The 4,815-nt window shown below is 48.5% G+C and overlaps 2 long non-coding RNA genes across 3 annotated transcripts; one reads left to right on the top strand and one right to left on the bottom strand.

The window, feature by feature from the left end:
• Nucleotides 1-254: 254 nt before the first annotated feature.
• LOC138667581 (uncharacterized) lies at nt 255-1,032 on the bottom strand. The gene is made up of 3 exons (XR_011318835.1): nt 939-1,032; nt 654-714; nt 255-549 (listed from the first exon to the last, which is right to left on the bottom strand). It is a non-coding gene; the product is annotated as an uncharacterized lncRNA (long non-coding RNA).
• A 239-nt stretch (nt 1,033-1,271) lies between these two features.
• On the top strand, nt 1,272-2,397 carry LOC138667580 (uncharacterized). 2 transcript variants are annotated; one of them, XR_011318834.1, is made up of 6 exons: nt 1,272-1,358; nt 1,447-1,512; nt 1,641-1,713; nt 1,938-1,998; nt 2,103-2,198; nt 2,307-2,397. It is a non-coding gene; the product is annotated as an uncharacterized lncRNA (long non-coding RNA). The 2 variants fall into 2 exon arrangements; XR_011318833.1 differs by having other exon boundaries at nt 2,103-2,397.
• The last annotated feature ends 2,418 nt before the right edge of the window (nt 2,398-4,815 follow it).

Here is a 4,815-nt window from a genome sequence, read left to right as displayed (position 1 = left end):
AACCTTTTGAATCCTAGAAAACTAAGAATGCTGAAATTGACTCTTTCAAAATCATAGTTAACAATAGCTGCTGAAAAATATTTTTTAATACCCTAGACCCTAGGGTGTTATTGTTGACTCCCTCAATAATTTAGACCATTAGTGATGGTCACATTATCCCATTCAATAAAATAGGTTGTCAATTATGTAAAACTTAATACATTCAATTAAACAATAAATTACTTGGCACTCAGGAGAATATTTTCATAATGAGAAGTGAAAAATTCATTTATTGGGTGCATCCAGTTCAAATTTAAACGTTTTCGGTCTAATCACAAGACCTTCATCAGAAATCGTTTGAGAGTACTAGAATATATATACAGAAAAAACAAGAAAGGTTTTTTTAGAAAAAGATTACATGATGCACAGTATAAACATGAACATGTTACATTCTGGTCAAAATATAATAAATACATCACATGTTGAACGATGGATAACGACGGTGGCGGTCAGAACAAGTCCGGCCTGGTGTTTCGTGAGTCGTGAGCTTCGTATAAGAGATATTGTAAACTGTGGACGTGATAAGGAAAAAATTGTACAGTGATGGTGGTGCATCCTTGCCAAGGGCATAGCTGAACGAGAGGCAAATAGATCATCCCCAGGAAAAAGGATACTGACTATGAAGTGACCTCCCGAGATGCGGGGTCACAGAGAGAGGGTGCAAAGGGAGACTGCCTAAAATACAAAAAGATTACATTAAAAATAAGACATGGACATATGGAGATAGATGCCATAGTGCAGATATCGTGTGGGGCAACCGGGCACATGGCTCAGTGAACCTGTTAAGAGTAACCAATAAAGCCCATATACGTGACCACCAAGAGCCTGTATGTAGAGAGACATGAGAATACAAACTATAAGACCCAGATAAAGCGCCACCAGAGGCCCCAAATTAATACCTGGAAAGCACACTGACTATATACGGGCCCACAAGGGTGCCGGCGTCAGATAGGGTCCGGGAGAAGAGAGCGCCTGGGAACCAAAAGAGGAGGAGAATTAAAAAAAAAAGCTCTGCTTTTCTATCTGTGTCTAGACCCGCCCAGCGCTGTGATTCTCTTGTTATGGCCTCACACACGCTGCTCCGTTTGGACTTTTGCCCATTTGCGCAGGCGCTGTAGGTTCTGGTCACCTCCCTGGCTCCTCTGAGCCGACTGCTCCATTGCCGCGCGCTGATTCTCCGGTCACATGTCCTTGTGACGCGGCCGGTCAGGTGACCGCGGGGCAGTAAGCACTTAAACCCGGAAGTGCCTCTGCCCGTCTCCAGTCCCGGGAGCAACACTACCCCTGTCACATCGCGCCGGTGCGCTCCGTGGTTCCAGGTATGGGCTCCTGCTTCAGCGCTCTTCATCTGCCCGTGCTCCCTTTTACTTTATGTCCGACCCCTGTTATCTTCTCCCTTGTCTACAGCGCTTCAGCTCTTGCGAGTACCTCGCCTCTCTCCAGCGCTCTTCCCTCACACCTCCGGACCCTCAGGTAACAGTGGCCTTTGTCCTTTGTCCCTTAATGTCCTTATCCCTATTGTTCCCCCCATTTTTTTCGGACTGGGGCCTGGCAGCAAGCTCCATAAAGATGGGTAATTCTCCTCCTCTTTTGGTTCCCAGGCGCTCTCTTCTCCCGGACCCTATCTGACGCCGGCACCCTTGTGGGCCCGTATATAGTCAGTGTGCTTTCCAGGTATTAATTTGGGGCCTCTGGTGGCGCTTTATCTGGGTCTTATAGTTTGTATTCTCATGTCTCTCTACATACAGGCTCTAGGTGGTCACGTATATGGGCTTTATTGGTTACTCTTAACAGGTTCACTGAGCCATGTGCCCGGTTGCCCCACACGATATCTGCACTATGGCATCTATCTCCATATGTCCATGTCTTATTTTTAATGTAATATTTTTGTATTTTAGGCAGTCTCCCTTTGCACCCTCTCTCTGTGACCCCGCATCTCGGGAGGTCACTTCATAGTCAGTATCCTTTTTCCTGGGGATGATCTATTTGCCTCTTGTTCAGCTATGCCCTTGGCAAGGATGCACCACCATCACTGTACAATTTTTTCCTTATCACGTCCACAGTTTACAATATCTCTTATACGAAGCTCACGACTCACGAAACACCAGGCCGGACTTGTTCTGACCGCCACAGTCGTTATCCATCGTTCAACATGTGATGTATTTATTATATTTTGACCAGAATGTAACATGTTCATGTTTATACTGTGCATCATGTAATCTTTTTCTAAAAAAACCTTTCTTGTTTTTTCTGTATATATATTCTAGTACTCTCAAACGATTTCTGATGAAGGTCTTGTGATTAGACCGAAAACGTTTAAATTTGAACTGGATGCACCCAATAAATGAATTTTTCACTTCTCATTATGAAAATATTCTCCTGAGTGCCAAGTAATTTATTGTTTACAGTCTACGGGTTGGATACCTAACTTGTGCACCACCAAGAATCCCTGAGTGCCGTGTTTTCTATTGCTATATGTTAATACATTCAATTGTTTGGAATACCTTATATTTTGATGTTGACCATTTTAATGCTGTAGACCACAAGGGATGCCGCTACTGACACCTTTCATATTTTAGACAATGAGTGACAGGGCCGCCATCAGGGCATTACAGCCATTACATGTGTAAGGGGCCCGGTGAGGAGAGGTAAGGAGGGAGGGCCCGGTGAGGAGAGGTAAGGAGGGAGGGCCCGGTGAGGAGAGGTAAGGAGGGAGGGCCCGGTGAGGAGAGGTAAGGAGGGAGGGCCCGGACTGACCAGACACGCAGTCAGCAGGTCTCATACACTTTGGGCCCCACCTCTTTTCCTGCTGGTCTGGAGGCATTATGAGGTGATTGCATCGCTCCTGTCTGAGGTGGCCGCACTCACTACAGCAGACACTGCACAAGGACCTGGGCTTTTGCTCTGTGCAGAGCTCGGTGCCGCCTCCATCTTCTCTCACCCTCACCTACTCCAGAACATAACAGCAGCAGTGACCGGAGCTCTGCAGGAAGAGATTGAAGCCAGTAAAGGTCAGCAATTCTGTGATGCTGACTCCTAGTGGCTCCAGAACTAGGGCTTCACTGGGCTGCAGGAGGGACCCCGGTGCCCCACTATTCCTGTGGGATCCAGCTGCCGGCACTACTGCACTAGGCTACACTACACTGTCCCTCCATAACACCAGTGCTAGGAAACTGCTGTGTAGGAAGTCTCCCTGTACTCGCATCACTTGCAGTCGGGACCGGGGGAGGGGGTGACCAAGAGTCTGCACTGGAAGAGACAGCAGCCGCTCATATTATAGTCTCCTGCTGTGCTGGGGGCTCCTACTGACTGCTGGCCTGGGATAATGGTGCAGGTGGTGAAGGCCCTGCAGGATAGGTAAGTATATATAATAGTGTGCGTATGGTGGTGTGTGTATATAGTGTATGTAATATATAGTGTAGTGTGCAGTATATGTATTTTCTTGTTTGTAAATAAGTGTATGGATATACTGGAGTTGATCCTTGTATATGTAATAGTGTATCTGCAGTATATAGTGTAGTTAATGTATAGCGTACAGTGTGTGTGTATATATATATATATATATATATATATATATATATATGATCCTTGTATCTGTAGTATATATTGTACGTAATGTACAGTGTGTGTGTATATGTGTATGTATATATATTATAGTTCTATCAGTGTAGAGATGCCATGTCTACAGAGGAGTGCTGCACTCAGTACCCTAATACCAGCACACAATGCATGTGTGTATTTTTATGAATTATCTTTAATAACACACCTCACCTATAATGCGTGAGAAGACGTCATATACTGGTATACTGTATGTATATATGTGAGCATTTTACAGGGCCGCCATCAGGGCATGACGCCCGTGACTGGCGTATGGGGCCCGGTGGGCAGAGTGGGCCCGCATCGGGCCCCATCTCATCTGCTCACCGGGCCCCTACCGGCAGCCGCAGGCTGAACCGGGCCCTTAGCGCCGATGCTGCAGCTGTTCAAAGCTATTGACGTGCGGGTGCGGGCCCGCACGTCAATAGTTAACAGCCGCCAGCCAATCTGAGGCTGGCAGCTGACGTCAGCCGCAGCGTGCGTGCATGTCGCCGGCGTCTGACGTCATTGTCAGTCGCCGGCGAGTGCACGCTGCAGCTGCGTGGAGACAGAGAACTTCACCCGCCGCAGGAGCACGGCCAGGTAAGAAGAACTTTTTTTTTTTTTTTCCTTGAGAGCGGAGATCCGGGGGGCCCAGGGAAAAACGCTGGACAGAGATGGGGCAGAGTGCTGGACACAGATGGGGCAGTGCGCTGGACAGAGATGGGGCAGAGTGCTGGACAGAGATGGGGCAGAGTGCTGGACAGAGATGGGGCAGAGTGCTGGACAGAGATGGGGCAGAGTGCTGGACAGAGATGGGGCAGAGTGCTGGACAGAGATGGGGCAGAGTGCTGGACAGAGATGGGGCAGAGTGCTGGACAGAGATGGGGCAGGATTGGAAACAGATGGGGCAGAGTGCTGGACACAGATGGGGCAGAGTGCTGGACACAGATGGGGCAGAGTGCTGGACACAGATGGGGCAGAGTGCTGGACACAGATGGGGCAGAGTGCTGGACACAGATGGGGCAGAGTGCTGGACACAGATGGGGCAGAGTGCTGGACACAGATGGGGCAGAGTGCTGGACACAGATGGGGCAGAGTGCTGGACACAGATGGGGCAGAGTGCTGGACAGAGATGGGGCAGAGTGCTGGACAGAGATGGGGCAGGATTGGAAACAGATGGGGCAGAGTGCTGGACAC

This window comes from Ranitomeya imitator, chromosome 2 (assembly GCF_032444005.1).
Source record: "Ranitomeya imitator isolate aRanImi1 chromosome 2, aRanImi1.pri, whole genome shotgun sequence".
NCBI classification, from domain to species: domain Eukaryota; kingdom Metazoa; phylum Chordata; class Amphibia; order Anura; family Dendrobatidae; genus Ranitomeya; species Ranitomeya imitator.
The sequence above is the reverse complement of the archived record's forward strand: the minus strand, read 5'-3'. Positions and strand labels throughout refer to the sequence as shown.